The following is an 18,062-nucleotide window of genomic DNA, read 5'->3' as shown; positions in this document are numbered from 1 at the left end:
GAGGTGGGCTATAAAGCCTACATTATTTCCCCTCCCCTCTCGCTCGCACCGGGCTGTGCCACCTTCTGCAGCCGGAACGGGGCGCGCCTTGGTGGGCGGCCTCTGCGGTGCGGGCGCCTCTGCTGCTGCTGCTGCTGCTCCTGATGCTGCTGCTGCTGCTGCCGATGCCGCTGTGACTCCATCTCTAGTAGAATTAGGCGGAGGCGTCGTCAAGGCACCTGCGCTGCAGCTAGCGTTAGACAATAAAAGTCTGGACGCCAGTTTTGAATAGCCGGAGCTTTACTTTGAAAGGACGGGGGACTCCGAAGACACGTTTCCTGCCTGGTGTCTGCCTTGACGGCAGAGGATGCAGGTGGAGCGACTCGGGCAGGACCGTTCACATCTGTCTTGAAGGAGAAAGGGGGGAAAGAAAATCTGCTCTGCTCTACGCTCTGGATAAAAAAAAAAGAAAGAAAGAAAAAAAAACGCGTTAACTATTCCGGAGGATATTAATAAATCTTGGCTTGTCTGGAGAATAACGGAATTATCCGAAGATACAAGTAAGGACTTTTTCCCCTTCTTTTTACTGAGGTGACTGTTTTATTTTCTCTGGCTATGGGGATTAGAAAACTACACATGATGACATATGATTTTTAATTTTTTTAATTTTTTTTTTATAAATGCGTGCTGTTTTGAAGCAGAACACAGATGACGCGTAATGGCTCAATGTCTTTTTGGAGGAGATCTGCGCTGTGCTGTTTGTTTTTGGCTGCTTTCTAAGTAGACAAGCTGAGTTCAGTGTTTGTGTGCGTGAGCGCGTCAACGTGTGTATGTGTGGAGGGAACTGGTGGACATGAGTGTTTGGAAACCACGCGTGGTGAGAGTGTGGGGGGAACATTTAGGGGGAAAAAAAAGAATAAGAGCATCCTACCGCGACTGGTGACAGGGAGCCGCTGTGGATGTGTTTACGCAATGTCCAGACGGTTTGTGCGGGATTATTCACACAGGTCCCCGACACTCAGTCCGAGGAATCGCTTTCATTTCAGAGCTCTGTGGGTTTAACTGCCGCAGGGATGGATACCAATGATTCTGCTGATCAGTTTAGCTCTCCTTTAAAAAAAAGAAAGAAAAACGCATATGATTCACTACTTTAATCTGGAGTGTTTACGCAAAACTCCTTGTTTTTGCGCGCAAATTACTGACATTTGCATCTTTCGCTTCACGAGTCATGAATTGAATCCTCCTTGTAATAATCGTGAAGTCATGTTTCAAACACAGCCCCCTGAATTGTGCGGTATGCCAAATTAGGCCACCGGTGGGTAAGATGGTCTCTTTACCAGCTGCGGTCGCGTCCTTTTTCCGGAGAAAAAAGGACGGCAGTGACCGGACTCGTCACTGCGCCGGGGTTGTTTGTAAAGTGTCTGGTAAATTCAACCAGCTTCGATGACTTAGACATGCTCCATACGCAGGACTTTGCCGCGCCGAGGCACGCGGCGGCTGCGCCACGGTGTCGCCAAAACGCCCACTGTGATGCGTAACGGTGTCTTCACGCACAATTCCCAGAGCAAGCGCGTGATCACCAGCAATGATCGAAGAAAACCTTCTTAGGAAATGAGCTGGGTTTGGATCGGTTGTGCTAAAGAGAAGCGATTAAGGTGAGAAGAGACGGACGGACGGATGGACACGCACGGACGCCACATGAGGAAAAGGCGACTGTGTTTGCACCGTTTTCAAGCAACATATGATCAGCATGGCAACTTAAACAGAAGCCACACTATTTTTGGGCAATTTGTGTGCTGAATTTCTGACCTTGCCCAAATTGTGCTGAGTGCAGATCTGATAACAGCAGAGGAGGTTCTCAGTGTCTGGCTATATCCTGAAATTCATCACAGGAAGGAATTGAAGGAAGCGGTAGCTGCGTTTCCAATACAAATGTGCGTAAAACTTTGTCAATAAAAAAATACAATTTCGCAATTGTGTTTATTATGTTTCTTATTTAATATATCAAATAAGAAATATTGTTAAAATGACAGGTGAATAGGTTTGTTCACGTACCACGTGGTGATCCAGCTACTTCCTGTCCTCTTATGCTTTGTGGTTTGTGCCAGTGGCAACATCCGGTTGTTGATCATGTGACTTGAGTGATGCGTAAAACTGTTTCCAATGCAGTTTTACAAAATGAACCAATTTTAATGCGGCCAAAACCACCACCTCTTCCTACTGCCAAAACATTTGATCAAAAAACAACAGTTTCCATTAAGATCATTTATTTACAAAATGTCAAATTGCATAATTACACGGTCAATGGAAATGTAGCTAGTGACAATGGAGTTGATGCCAACTTTCTTTCCCCGTCATGCATGAAGCCCCATTCCAGACCCAAGTGACAAAAAAGCTTCAGTATTAAACCAGCAGCTTGTAACCGAATGTCTCCCTTGAAATAGCATCACTTGAAGTTCTCTCTGATTCTTAAATGTTCCTAAATTTGACCCCCATGTTGATCTTTTGGGGCGAACCTGCTCAGGTTCTGATGCAGACGCCTTCAGCAGGAAATGGGCCTGCATGCTATGTACTACAGTTCCAGTTTTGCTCTCTGGAGCTTTCGGTGCACTTCACAAAAGGTGTTTAACATCGCCTTTGTGGGTTGAGATGAATTATAATAATTGCAAATGTCTCTGCAATTTGAATAAATTGTTATGCAGCGAGAGCAAAGAGTGGATTTGAGGTCCTGTGCTGCTCTTTGTTTTGCTTCAACTTTCTGACATCGGCTTTTCAACGACCCACCTGAATATGAACTTGTTTTTTGTTTTATTTTCGGCTAAAATGTCATCGTTTGGTATTGAAGCAACATTGAAGTTGGCATTTTGAATGCAGCTGGGCGAGGGAGGGAAAAATCACCTTTTCAACTGTGTGCTTTATTCACATCTATCTGGTTCATGTTGTGTGTTAGACGCTCTAACGGGCCTGGCCTTCATGTGATGAAAGTGAGACATCCCGTTTCACAGGGCACAACCACAAACCTTGGTTTGTTTTGTTGGAACCTTATGTGGCAGATGGATAGTTTTCAACATTTTTCCACTAATATGTGTCAGGCATTTATATTTAGCCTGCCCTGAGTCAAAACGTTTTGGTGTTATTAAACCAGCAAGTCTTTTGGGGTTGTATCTCTACCGGTTTTGCACATCTAAAGAATGAACATTTTTCTCATTTTAACTCCTGAATACACTTTGATCATTCTACTGTAGTTCTGACACATATGCTTATGGCATATTTGTGTCTCCTACATGACTTTTGGCAAACTATACGTGATTTCTATTGGCCTTCTTCATTCCACTCTTCCGTTAATGACAGATTAGTGGAAATTATGACTAATATATGTCCTGTAACCAGATTTTTCTTGCCCTATCTTGATAGGTTCTCCGTTGTGTCACTGTCTTTCCTTCAGATGACTGACTGAAGAGTTCTTGCACTCAAAGCTTGGAATATTCTTCTCTAGCCTACCCCGGCTTTATTTGTGGCCTGTCTCACCATGTCAGGCATACTTTATGGAGAAGTTGGCTCCATAAAGTAAGAAGGCCATATGCTCTGGCCTCCTTATGCCAGAGCATATTTGTGAAGGCAGCCAAGATCAAGCTTGCAGAATTGATCTTGCAAGCTTGTATTGTAATCATGCGGTTCCTTTATTAAATCGTAACTACATCTTGGATCGAAGTAGACAGGCCACGTCAATAAAAGACTAACTTATATTTGCACATACTTGTATAGTTGTGTTGCTGTGTGTGTGGGAATTTGTCACCTGGAGGTGCAGCGATGTTAGAATGGTATGAAGGGTGGAAACCTTGCAACACTCAGCACCTAGGAGCAGCAGGCCTCAGAAAATCACTCCAGTCCCAGTCAGACAGACACCAGACACCCCACAGGATAATCCTTATGGCTGACACAGAAATAGGTCCACAGGAAGGGAAAGGTACCAGCCAAGCCCCCCTGACTCAGCACCCAATGTACATTGGCCAGTACAGGGTAGGCGTGTTTTGGCATGTTTGATGATTGGAAGCCTATACATCCTAAAAAGGGACAAACCCTGGAACAGGGAGGGAGGCACCTGGTGACATAGTCCTAATGAAACAAGTGGAAATGATCACCAAAGCCTCCTGATGGTAAGGCTCGGTGGATTGAAGAGCCTTACAACAACACCAGCAGAGCTCACAAGACCATCCCAAACTTCTTTTTGTCCTAACTTCTTGGTGGAATCAGTGCAGAAGCAGAGGTAAAACAGAAGAGAAGACTATGTCTAGTCTCCCTGAACCAATCATCCCTGGTGTGTGTATACTTCAGTGCTGAACTGAGACCACACTACATAATTCTTTTGCCCCAGTAAGCTCAGTTCATTTTTGTTAGTCTGTGATCCAGTAGAAGGTACAGTTTTTGAGTGTGTACCATCCAGTCTTTCAGCTGTGGAACCCCAGACATCCAGGTCTTTTTAAATTAAATTTGTTTTCTTTTTTTTTCTTTTTTTTTAAATTGAGCTCCAGCTCTATGTAGGTGGCGTTATCCTGATGACCCCAGAGGTCAAAAAGTAACACTTTGTGATCCATATGTGACACAAACACAATTCAACGCAACAAGCACAAAATGGGCCTCATCTTTGGACCATTGTGATGTTGTCAATTTCCAGCTCCAAATGCGCTCAGTCGTTTTTGTGAGTTTTTACAAACAGTGGGTCTAAATATTGTAAAGGAGTCACTCTTGTGATGGAACCAGTTAATCCACCTCATAGTGAGTAACCAGCAATCTTCAGACATAATATCTTCTGCCTGACTTCGGAGCAAAGTCGGTACCATGTAACCTTTACTAGTGGGAAACCCAACAACCAAGCCAAGCCCAGTTGAGTCGCGCTGAGTAGATGCCGGTGAAAAGTTTCCCAAACCGATCCTGCTTTAAACTTCTCGACAACTTTCTCCCTGACCTGTCTGCCGGGTTTGTCGGTTTCCACGATGCTGTTTGTTCGCCAACGCTCTCAGCGGTCCTTCAGAGAGCTACAGAGGTCAAATTAAACCCACGGAGGTAAAATTAATGATTAGGCGAGCTCTGGATGCGGCTGGTTGGGTTTTTATTCAGGGTTATTAGAGCAAAGATTGCTGAGATAAATGTACACTTCTCAGAGCTTTATAAAACGTTTTGAATACCGTTGTAATTCCTGTCTTATTTGCAATAATGCGCTATTTTTGTTTTGGTCAGTCGGATAAAATTACAACGAGACTTGTTTAAGTCTGCGGTTGTGACGTTAGGAAACATGTGAAAATCCAAGAGATGTTACTGACTCTGGAAAATGCTGTCCGTCCAGCCGGTTGTCTTGACGACCTGCAACCTGTAGCCTTTGAAGACGGAGCCTTTAGCGCGGACTATCATGCAAAACAGAGCAGTGCCACTTATGGTCAATGATTTGATGGAATCATTTGTGACTGAGATGGGAAAGGATGAGAAACAAAACGCCGTGGCTGCAATCCCATGAAGCTGTTTAACCTCCATGCTAAAAAAAACAAAAGGTGACTGGATGGAGACAAATATCAGTTTTTCTGCCAGGAAATTTGCCACTGGGTACGTGAAAGTCTTGCAGGCAGAGCCAGAGGAAAAGACAAAAGTTTTCACATGATGACATCGATTAAATTCAAAGCCGACTTGTGTTTTGTTTGTATTATTATTTTTTTTAAAACAACCTGCCTGTGGTTCGTCTAATTGAGAAGGAGTTGTGAGACTTTCAAAAAAGTCCTGGCTCGGCGCCATGCACTCCACTGTATTCCATGAAGATTGAGTCATGAATTCATTTATCAGAGCTCGCAAATGCATTTGAATGTTATATGAGGGATTCTCTTTCTTCCCTCAAATGGTTGGAAGTAATGTAATCCCAGCCCCTTCTTATCATATCTGAGTAGCCCTCAAAAAAGAGAGAGAGAGAGAAAAAAAAAAAGCAAGCTCTGCCGCTGAATTAATAAAGACGTGCGTTGTAGCCTCTAGTGAGAGCTTGATGTGAAATATTTGCATTACCATATGGCTCCTCTTTGAACAGGTTCAAGCAATCCTTTCTTCTTCTTTTTTTTTTTGTTGGACGCCACAGCGTTTGTAATGTCGTACAGAGAGCAGACCTAGCTGCTGCGTGAAGCGGACAGAAAGGCCTCTTGTCTCCCAGCTTTCTTGGCTTCCTCTCAGGTGTCATCTCCCTCAGGTTGCACCCAGTCTAGACCCGAGAAAACCTTTGACCCCGGGAGTCTTTCGGTGCCAGTTCATGTTCCTGGCGTGGTGGGCATGTTTAGCACCTGCTGGAGAGCTGCTTGACCTGAATTACTGCCGCACAGAGGCAGCTGCTGTGGCTGGAGCTTAAAAATATCACACCTTTCCCTCTCATTAGGAAAGGGAACACCAGCGACTGTTGATGATGATGATGATGATGATGATGATGATGATGATGTATTGTGCTTACCTGAAGAATGGTTCCTCTCGGGGGACAGCTGTGAGAAACTAGACTGTCTAGAAATATAAAGTCAAAGGGCAGAAAATGACTAAATAACTTAAATCAGTGATTTAATTTAAAGAAACATTTTTCCAACAGTACGGTAGACGCTTCCACTGTTTTGCTGCTGAAAGGTTCAGCTTTTGCATAATCTTTGTATTTTCTGTAGCATATATTGTGTTAATCTGGCTCTCTCAGACATTTAAGGTCTCTGTTAGGTTAATATGCTTCTCCTATTTGACCTTCGACCTGTACACGAGTTGTCCAGGGTGTACCCATGTTTTTCAGTAATTGAATTTTGAAGATAGACACGAAGTCTCTGAAAGGATTAAAACGGCAAACAGAGTAGCCCGTTAGCATCCAGGGTAACATGTCAGCATGCGGATATTGGTTGGTGAGGTATCGTCGTATTCATAAAGAATTCAAGCCGAGTTGAACTGAAGCCAGTGGGGGGCATCCCTGGGCGTGCCACCAGCAGAGACTGTCGCGGCTCTTGTTTCTGTTTCCATCTTCACCGCCCACCTTCTGTGTTGCATCTCAGCAGAACAGCTTGGAAGCTACGAACAGCGCTTCAGTCATCTGACCCCTGGAGGGCAGCGCTTCAGAGAACCGCAAGCTTTTTGTCCATATATTTAGACGAAAGCTAAAGAGCCTTTCTCACCTCTTCCTGCATTATGAAGTGTTGCTATTAATAAACTCACTATGCCTCGCCACCCCTCCCTCTCCATTCACCGTCTGAAACCGGGCCTAACGCTGAGGATGAATGAACGGAACAACAGGGGGCCACCTGGAGGCGGCTGGAGGTCATGATATTGAGATAGTGTCTGCTGCTGCGTCCACACAAATGCTCACCGCTCCTCCATGAAGCGATAGAGAGAGAGGTGACTATTCCACAAGCCACAATCGTTGCACGGAGACCACCATGGCTGATTAAAATAAAAAACAAAAGGTGGTTCTGCTTCGTTTTGGTGCGGTAAACTCGGCGGACCTTAATCAGGCTTCCATTGTCATCGTTGGTTTGGGGGGTTTTTTTGCCAATGTGTTTGCAGACAGGAAGGAGCAGGGAGCGTTTCCCTCGACGGAAATCTCACACAGAGAGCCAAGGACGTCGGCTGAGCACAGAGGGTCAAACGGTTACCCAGCGCCGTCCTCTCTGTGGTAATGACCCCATGATAGAGAAGTGCCATATAGAACGATGACAGCTGACACAGTTTTTAGTGATTAGGGGCCAACAAATAAAAAATAATAATTTTAAAGATAAGAGAAAAATATATATATTGAGCACTCAGCCTCAATCTAACTTTGCTTTATTGCTGTTTTTGGAGTTCTGTGTTTTTGGCTTTCAAGCACCAACTATTTTCATCTCGCTTATTGAATTGTTAATTTTTCTTTGTGGAATAAGTACTGCTGCTCCAGCTTATAGTAGCCTCTCTGATGTTGATATATACCCCCCCCCCCCCCAGTCCCACCTCCACACCCCTTCTTCACTCCTCTCTCTCTCTCTCTCTCTCTCATCGTCCTATTTGTCAGAGCAAATGAAGCCCCGTGTCACAATCATGGCGATCTGCCACTTGGCCGCCACTTTACACGTTTGAAAAGGAGAAAATGCAGAGATGAAATGTGTGAAGGCTAAATGTGTCAGAATAATGGGAAAAAGAGGAGGAGGTGGGGGGTTGAGAGGTGGAGGGTGAAGCCAGTGAGAGAGTGTCGCTCAGCTGTTCCAGTCCAACCAGCAGCTTGGTGAGATTGACTGAGTGGTCACTAAGGTTTCTAGGTGTTTGCTTCTGAAGGTGGATCAGCAACCCTGAATGAGGCCTAACCAAAGTACAAATGGTACGATTACTTATTTCTGTGAATTGTTGTGAGGATTTATCTAGGCCCCGTTCACATGGCGATGGCAGGTCAGCGAAACTGCCTCTTGTTTACACGGTAACCACATTTTGGTTGGACCACAACACAAAGGTGTGACAACAGGTAAACCAAAAAATGTGTGAAAAACGATGACTTGTGCGTTATGCATGACTGGCTTTCAACAATGGCTACTGCTGACATAGAAAGAAATTCCTATGTGATCAACCACACTAGCTTATGTTGAATATAAAATTAACATAATTTGAGCTAATTTTGATTTAAATTAATATATAATATCTACAGAATCAATAGTGTAAAATATTCATTAAAAATCTTTTACTGATGTTGCTGCGCTGTTAGCAAAGCTTTTAGATTAACATATTTTTTTCCTTCTTTAGTCAGTCTGTTGCTTTTTCCTTTTTAGTCTCAGTTACCTCTTAAACTGGGGTTCTTTAAAGCAACAACCTTATTTATTACTTCTCAGTTATGATTTTATAAAATAACTAATTTCTTCTAAATTTACCTACCTGTGAAGAGTCTGTCTCCCTCTGCAACATAAGGCCAAAGGCCCGCTGATTCTCTGACCTAGAGTTTAGATCCAGACCCAAAAGGGGAAAGACAGGGCTGTTACTTTCAAAATAAAAGCTTGCGTTAAATAAAAAAAAAAACAAATCAAAGCCGATTTCTGCATATAAAATAACTGCAAACACAGGAAGATCCAAAAGACAGGTTCCCGTCAGATTCTATAAGTTCATTTGTATCTAAATATATTTGGTAAATCTCAGGTTTGAGACAAGGCTGTTTCATAAAACAGAAGTAATTATTTTTATATTTTTTAGGAGTGCTGAAGTCCCCCTAAAGCTCCCCCTGTGTTCATGACTGTTGTTGCTCTTGTATTAAGCCTCTTTCTATTGGATGATAAATTGCACAAGCTTTCAAAATCTATACAAAACCAACTCATCAATATGAATGGATTTTTTATCACCTGGCGTAAACACTGCGTAGCCGATTCAAAATGTGAATTATTTAGAAGTTTCTAATGCAAGTAATCCTGTTTTATCAAGACGGCGTGTCAAGCATTTGTAACAAATCAGTGAAAACACGGATGGCTGTGATGATGTGAGTTGTGAGCAGACCCCCTGCCTCCATGCTGTGCCTTAGAGACGCACTTCCTCCGTATCAACTGGGAGGTAATGGAGCAAACAAAGTGCAGTATGATTCTAATTATAAATGTGTTTTATTCTGTGAAGTGCTAGTAATTAAGATAAACACTTCAAAGTAGAAACTTTACTGAATGTCATTTGTCTTTGTTGTAAAAATAATTTAAAAAAAAACTCCATGGAAACAGTTTTTCCCAAGTACAATGGCTCCTGAGAAACAACCGATTGGAAATGCTTTAGTGGCAGCACTGATGAGAGTTTGGAAACTCAAAAATCCTACCTTCATTTTGCTCACAGAAAGCACCATGAATAAGCACCGGCCACAGCGCACTCTGCTGTTATTTGCTGTTAAAACTTTATTTAATTATTAAAACAAATTTTGCTATTTCCACTCAAAATAACCCATAATGATGCTCAAAAGAACACAGTGACATAAAACGCTATTTAAAAGAAAACTTCACTTTCTATAATGTTTGTGGTATTACAGAAATACCACAAACATTGTGGTATCTCTCACTCTCTCTCAGGCTGCGAGAGAGTGAGAGAAAGCAAGACTTCAGTTGGAAAATTAGAAGGCTTACAATAACTTATGTTTTGTGTCTTTTTAAACTTTTAGCCTATTGCTATAAAACCTGCTGGGTTTGGAAATGCTGGCAGCTTTTTTTTTATTCCAGGGTTAGTTAAAGGTTTTATATTTTCAAAGAACTGTAAACAGAGGCTGCTGTTTCGTTAATGTTGTTGTGTCAACTGCAATAAATGACTATCTTGTAACGATGACGCCGCTTTGAAATGTCGACTCCATAATCTTTGTGTCTTTGTTTAGAAATATCAGTTAAAAACCAAAAACATACCTGTCGGAGAGCAATGTAGCAAGAGATGGAGAGATGCTCAATTGGTTCATACTGATGCTGATGCTGATGAATATGATAAAAACTTACAATTTTTGTTCATTCATTAAAATATATAAATAAATGGGTTTTTTTCTGTGTTTTGGGGTTTTTTAACATTTCTTTTACAGGCTTTTTTTGTGAAACCCATTAAATTCTGCTGACGGAGCAGCAGAACAGCAGGATTTAATGGGGAAAGGACATTTTACTGGTTGATAAATTGTTGCAATGTAGCAACACATTGATAAAAAATTATTTTCGCCCTCTGAAAGACTGGTAAAGTTCACACTGGAACTACAAAACATTTTAAATATCCAAAATAAAGCAGCAACAACCAGAAACATTAAATAAGAACAGAACAAAAACCAAACAAAACCAAAGTCAAAAATAAAATCAATTATAAAGTTTCTGTGTGCAAAATTGCCCTTGTGTAGAGATTAAAAGCATTCTATTTTCATTGTATTTATATCTATTATAATGGAAACTTATTAAGACAAACAAATGTATTTGTAAATTCAAGCAGGGTTTAACTTATGTTTGCTTTTTCTTAAAGCTGCATGCTTGTGTCTTTTAAAACAAGTCAACAGTGTTTGGGAGACAAGACAAAGCAATACCATTCCAGGAACAGATAGAAACTGGAATAAGATACTAATAAGTTAGAAAACATCAGTGGTGGGCTGTCAGGGACAGCAGGGCCTTCTCTGAAATTTCCTAGAAAATTGAAAAAAAAAAAAAGTGTAAAATGTTTTAATCATATTTAGTTTTATCTGTAATTTAATTGCTTATTGGTATTATTGGGGTTTTACTATAATTTCCTACTTTTAAAAAGTGCCATAAACATATCTGGCGAGCGGCTCCGCCTCAGGACCTGCTGTACAAATTCAGCTAACCCCTCGTCAAAATGGCTGACAAAATGATCAGCCAATCAAACTTGACATCCAATGACAGTCGGTAAGTAAAGAGCTTCCCTTTCATTCCCCGTCACTGTAGTGAACTTGGTATTTACAAAATGGCAGCCGCATCCTCTTCAACTCCGGTTGACATAGTTGCAAACTTACTAAAATTGCTTTTTTAAAGACGCTAATTCATGGATAAAAAAGAAATAATTAATAATGGAGAACCCACGCTGACGAGTGGCTAACAGCTAGCACTGAGCACAACAAACTGTGGATTTTATTTACAAGTAGTGGGTGTTACTTTTCTATTAGCCTACATTCTCATACAAACTTTACTTAATATTTTTTCTTTCAATTGTTCACATGTGCTATTTGAGCTGTTGAGCTTAACTGGGGAACATGGAAAAGCTTTGCTAAATTGCTGGATATTCAATAGTGTGCGCTGTTGCCCGTGCATTTTGTTGATATATTGCTTGATATGCATTGTTGCTTTCTTTGGCGTATTTTTGTTTATTGGATGCCTGTCGCTTGGTGTGGTGCTTAGTTCCTTCATTGTCCTGCACAACGTTCAGGTATAGTTGACGTCTATTGAAGGCCCTGACTGGCCCGCCACACGGAAAACATTAACAGAGCAAATAAATACAATACTTTTTTTTCTTGTTTTTTATCAGATGTTCTTGTACTCTCATTCTCAGTCTGAAGCTCCTGTCTCTGGAATAACAGCTCAGAAATGAGTTTTAAGACACGTCTAGTTGTTTTGGGGATTAGAGCCGTTCCTCCCATCAGCGTTGATCAGCGGTGTTAATCAAGAGTGTTTAGCACTTCCAGGTTTCCAACTTCCTCACTGCGCGTGTGTGTGTGTGTGTGTGTGTACTCGTTCCAAATGGAGCCTTCCAACATTTCATCTGTGTGCTGACATTGTCCAACCTGCTGTAATACGACCATTTGGCTTGTATGGCGACACAAGCTCTCAGTTACTCCCTGGGAAAGTTCTGGGAATATATGGGTGTGTGTGTGTGGGTGTGTGTGTGTGGACTTGTTTAGCTATTCTGCTTGGGACCATTTCTGAAGCCAGTTGGCTTTATGGGAACCAAATGCCATGCAGTCCAAATATGGTGTAAGGTTATAAATAGACTACTGGTTTGAGTTAAACAAAAATTAGTTACTAAAATGAATAGAAGTCAATGGATAGTCCTAAGGGTAGAAATGCAACTGTGTGTGTGTGTGTGTGTTAGGGATCATAGTTACATGTGAACCCATTCATGTTGATGTTTTTTTTTCCTCTGGGTTTCTGCCTCACCTTTGCCAGATCGCTTCGCCGCACGTTTTAATCTGTGTAAAAACAAACAAACCACAAAAAACAACAACAAAAAAAATCTCATTACTTTTCACATCTGAATTTAGTTTCAGGCATATTGGTTAACAAACCAGGGTGAAAACAGCTGCGTGCGTTCTTGCGAGGTTAGAAGCCGAGTGTTGATGGGAAAAGCTGACGGAGATTCAAGGACAGATACCGGGAGAGAAAACAAAACAAAAGAAGTGGAGATCAGGGAAACGCGGCAAACAAAGACAGATTACAGAAACTCCACAGAGCTCTTAGGTTTCCCCAAAGTGTGCTCCTCCAAAGCCCTATCAAACTTCTTCTGAGTATTATTGATCGAAAGCTAACACTCTTGCCGAGCCATATCCTCCGAGGAGGCGGCTATCTGCAAGCCATGCACTCTGCTCTAGTTACCCACTCTCCCCTCACTAACCCTGCTGCGCCATCAGCCATGAATCTATATGACTTAGTCACACCTGTGTGGCCCGGAGCAAGTCAGCGTCCAGACAAAGCAGTGTTTGGTTCTCCTGTTCAACAAAACTCAGACTCACTATCTGGTGTTCTAAAAAATACCAAAAAGTCTAAAATTTTCTTTATTGCAAAAGGGGTTCCCTACGTTTTATTAATATTTTGGATGATTTGTCATGTGTTTTGGTTTTTTTTTTTTGTAAAGCCATGCAAAGGTTTTCACCCAGTTCCGTCATGAAATATAATCTGTTGGGGGTTTTTTTTGTGTGTGTGTGATAGAGTAACACAGAGTCGTCAACAATTGCGAAGTGGACCGAACACGATGCGTGTTTTTTTTTTTCTTTCTGACAAAACAGATTTGAGACGTGCGTTTCCCTTCAGACGGAGCTTCGTACAGAGGATCAACGGTTCAGTATTGGTGGATATTTTTTTTTTTCTCTGTGGAACTGAATGTTGTTGTTTTTTTCATATCGCATATCTCAATTCAAAAATAATTTTGAGGAATTTTACATACAGTACTCGCACATTAATAATAAGAGACAGAATGAAAAAGAAATTTTAAAAAAAAAAGTTCCAAGACAATTTTAATCCTACAAGCAAAGTCATGAGATGCAAATAATAAAACAAATATATAATAAAAAAAAATCTAAAATATATATTTAAAAAAGAAAGCAACTTTAGGAGATTAAACGCCTTGGTGCAATGCTATTGGCTGTTGTTTGCAAAGCAGCCAATCCAGTAGAGCTATTCATTTTCATTAGAGCTGATTGGCTGTGCAGCCCAAAAGTAAAGACAATAGTAGCTTAATACAAATGGGAAGTTGTTGGTGCAATTCTTCCAGGCTAATTCTGGAAGAAAATGGTTTTTTTCTTTCTTTTTTTTGCTAGGATAAAAGTTCAGCCTCCAGTCTTTTACTTATGAGGGCTGAATATAAAATGGACTTCAGTGTTTTTTAAACAAAGTTTTTAGATTATTTTGCATTGGTCTACCATATAAAATCGCATGAAAAAATAACATAAAACGTATGAAAACCTTTGCTTGGCAATGTGAATCTGATCGGTGCATGAATTACAATAAAATGTGTTGACCCCGAGTATTTCCACGACTGTGGTCACAAAAACCTTTTGTCTGTCTAGTTTAACCAGAAACAGCTGCAGAAACTGTCCAGTAGTTGATCAGGACTCATAATTCACCATAAGCACCAGGAAAAGAAGCGTCTTTGTTCAAAAACCGTACGTTTCTGGTATTTCAGCACTGCTTGTTTGGACAGCTCCTCTGCCCGTCTGCTCAGAGCTTCACTCTTTTCAGCACCATGGAGAGCTCAGCGTCCGCCAGGACGGTTTGGACCCGTCTAACACCGCCGCACGTCCCCTGCTACTGCATCACGGAGCTGATCAGCTAACCTCTGTGTCAGCTGCTGCAAATCCCCTCAGCTGTATTTGCTACAAGCAGAGCCTTCATGCTTTATAAAACATTAATTAAGTGTTTATTTCATTCCTTCCATAAAACATTTCACTTAATTCTTTCTCCTTTAGCTTTGGGGGGGAGGGGGGGGAGATTACGCCGCGTCTATTAATTGTGCTACAAAACTCCCGCCATTGATTTGTCCGGTGTAAAATCTCGCGCTCATATTTCATCACTGCAGCCTGGGAGAACATGAAACCGGCAACTTTTTAAATAGAAATCTTCTCGGCGGGATCAATAGGCAGCGCCGTGTTAATGGAAAGTAAAGCATTATTTCTAATAACGGCGTGCCTCAGATGTTCACTTATGCGTGCGCCGCCATCTGCGCCGCGGCAAGGGAAGCTTGTTTTCGGTTTTCCTCTGATAAAGGCGCCGAGTCAGATCAGGGAAAAAAAGAGAAAAAAAATCCCAAATCCAAACTGCTTTGTTCTTCAGCTGTAAACACAATCGCGTTGTTGATTGGCAATTATGTATTTGTTTCAAGTATGTTTTTCTTTTTTTACTTTCTTTCTTTTTGAGACAGTAACAAAGCCTGCCACTTTCCCAACCTCACTGTAATTTTCTTTTTTCTTATTCTTTATTCTTCGATAACTCCGAACAGATCTTCAGTGGAAATAACAGAACAATGTGGGCTTAACGGCCCTTAACAGGCTTTACACAGCTTTCGCTTTGTGGAATGTGGACGCTAAACTCTTCGCTGTTGATTCAGGCATTGTGTGACGATAAACAGAGAGAGAGAGACAGAGAGAGAGAGAGAGGGAGAGAGAGAGAGAGAGCGTTTGTGTGACGACAAGCAAAAGGTGACAATTGTCTCAGATTCCTTACGTTTGATTAAATCAGTTTCGTTCGGTGAGGTTCTCCTCCTCAGGAACATTCAGCTGCTTTTCTTGTGCAGTGCAGCTGGAAAGCGACGTCACAGAGCTGCAGAACGGCTGAGCGGATCTGGATATCGGCTCTGTGCACTTAGAGCAGCATAAGGGGCTGCAGCAGAGAAGAGCCTGGACAATCTCTGGCTTCATTCTTCTGTCTCCTGTCGAAATCAGCCAATTGTGTCCAAAGCACTAAGAGGTTTCCAGCACCTTGGATTTTCTTTCTTTTACCCCAGATGAGCTTTTTTTTTTTCACCCTTTTCTCACAACTTTTCTCCTACTTTGTGTTTGTGAACGCAGATCTATGTAGCACAGACTGTAGCATCTCCCTACAGAGAGAATACTGCTAAATAGTGCCTTTTATGATGAATTAGAGGTCTTTTTTGTGTGTTTGTGTTAAATCGGTTGGTTGACCCCTTTGTTTATTTCCCTGACAGTGTTTATACTGTATGTTGACTCGTTAATGGCAAGTATTGGTCTCAGGAGGCAAACAGCCGTGAAAACACCCAGTCAGGCCTGTTTCTGTACAAGCCAAGAATTGTTTGTGGTTTTTTTCTTTTTTTTTTTTTTTTGTTTTAATGTCTGGAGTTTTAAGTTGTGTTTTTGTGTAGGAATCCACTTTTTTCAATTCTGTTTCCGATACCGATACAGATATTTGAGGTTTAGTATCGGTCGACACCAATCCGATACAGGAAAAAGAAAAGTGATGGATTGACTTAAAATGTTTCTTTTATATATAAATAAATGTAGTGAATTATACATTTGTTTGATAACTCTGCACCAGCTCAGCAAACATAAATACACCAATAGCTTCACAAGCTATTAGTCAAACATGTTAGAACAACTTTGCTGTGTTGATTCAGTGCAATTAGGATCATAAGAGTTAATACAAAACAAATGATAAAGAAACTGAAACTAACAAAAGGTGGACTAGATTTGCCAAAAATGTAAGAATAAACTGCAACAAACATTTGAATGGTTCAGAACTCTAATTATGAATTCTAAATAAAACATGGGGTTACAAAAAAAATATTTTTGGGGAGTTGTCTAATGATTTTTCAACTGAATTAGGACTATTTTTGCACCACTGAAATAGTGACATCCATTTTTTCAATCAGGTCAGGTTTTTATTCTAATTTGATTTAGAGAAATCTGATCTTCTGATTAAATTGATGACATTTTTGTGATATCATCAGTTCATTTCCGTTAATATTTCTCATGCAAAGAAGGTTTTAGGAGAATTTTTTTTTTATCAATTAAATCTTACAAACTTATATTTCTGTAAATTGTATAATAAACACTAATAGGGCACTAGGGTAAGTACATGTGAATTGAACATTACGTCTCCGTCTCTGTTCTGTCCTGATGGAATCTCTCCTCCTGCTCGTCACTCATTGATCAGATTCTCCAGATGTGAGAACAAGTCCTGCATTTTGATGCTCATGTTGCTCCATAGTTCAGAGAGTTGACCTGATTGAGCAAAACCAATGTGATTTTAGGATTCAGCACATCAACATGACCCTAAAAGCTGAAAACCCCCAGACATGTTTTTGGCCATTGACCAGTGCAATGTAAAATAAATAATAAAGTGTGACGTCACCCAGAGCACAAAGCGTAGAAATAGACTGAACAGATCAGACAGATTGTCACAGATACCCAATCTAGAATTCTTTTTCAATATTAGGACTGATACAGATATTAATATTGGATCGGTGAATCTCTGATACATGAAGTCAGTTTACATGCAGGTGTGATCTTATTATCAGGCTTTTGAGGTTTTGCTCTCCATAGTTTCTCTCTGTTTATGTTTCTCCTTTCTTCCAGCGACGTGTTGCTGCCTTCAGCTACAACGTGCTGCTGGTTTATGTATCTTAAATAAGGGCAGAGAATATTCTGGTGTAATCAAAGCTCAGCGGAAGAAGTGCTGACTGGAGGCCGGCCGACGTTTGGGCTGCCGGTTTCGTGTCGGGTCACGATGTAAATGCAGCGATGAGGTCATGGCGTGTTAAGCCCGAGCCTCTTAGTGCACTTAAGGTAGCCGCAGAATATCTATGTAAGCTCTTTCCAAGTGCATAAATTGTGTCTGATGGCATGTGCACCGTCAGAACTTTTTATTTTTCACAGCAGAGGAAATACTCCGGTGATTTATGGGGCGCAGCACTTCTGTTTACTGTGCAGAATGAGGGCGTGTGCAGCGTCGCGTTTTTCCCCCTGCATGCATGGGATTGTGCAAGACGGCATTCAGTTATGTGAGATTAGAAGATGGAATCCTTAGTGGTGCACGTTGCACAAAAACTCATCCCTGACTGTGTACCTATTGAACTTTTCAGATTTTTGCCACTATGACTTTGCAGAGATTCGAACCCAGAACCATCCTGCTGCTAGGCAACGGTGCACGGTACCTTCTGTGTAACCATGAAACATGCCTACATGTCTATTAAATACAATTCAGCTCAGACTGGTTATAAAGTAGGGTTGGGCATTTATCGTATCGTTTATCATTCATTGTGATAAATTTCTTGTCATAATAATTTTGATTTATCGCTGTCACAATAAATCTCAATTATTGATGTTTAAACTTCCCCAACACCGTCAGGATTGTTAATTTCACTACTTTCTCTGCTGTTTGTTCAAAGAAACCATCAATAAATATGAATGA

General features: G+C 41.1%; 1 protein-coding gene across 7 annotated transcripts in view; it reads left to right on the top strand.

Moving 5' to 3' along the window:
- The first annotated feature begins 318 nt into the window (after positions 1–318).
- Positions 319–18,062, top strand: part of nrxn2b (neurexin 2b) — an 811,562-nt gene continuing 793,818 nt past the window's right edge. For 4 of the 7 annotated variants that reach the window (XM_028038130.1, XM_028038128.1, XM_028038129.1 and 1 more), the window contains exon 1: positions 322–539. The gene's annotated coding sequence lies outside the window, so the exon portion shown is untranslated. Of the gene's footprint in view, positions 571–18,062 lie in introns of all 7 variants that reach the window. The other 3 variants (XM_028038131.1, XM_028038134.1, XM_028038127.1) reach the window with 3 other exon arrangements.

The sequence above is a fragment of the Xiphophorus couchianus genome, chromosome 14 (assembly GCF_001444195.1).
Source record: "Xiphophorus couchianus chromosome 14, X_couchianus-1.0, whole genome shotgun sequence".
Lineage (NCBI taxonomy): Eukaryota > Metazoa > Chordata > Actinopteri > Cyprinodontiformes > Poeciliidae > Xiphophorus > Xiphophorus couchianus.
The sequence above is the reverse complement of the archived record's forward strand: the minus strand, read 5'-3'. Positions and strand labels throughout refer to the sequence as shown.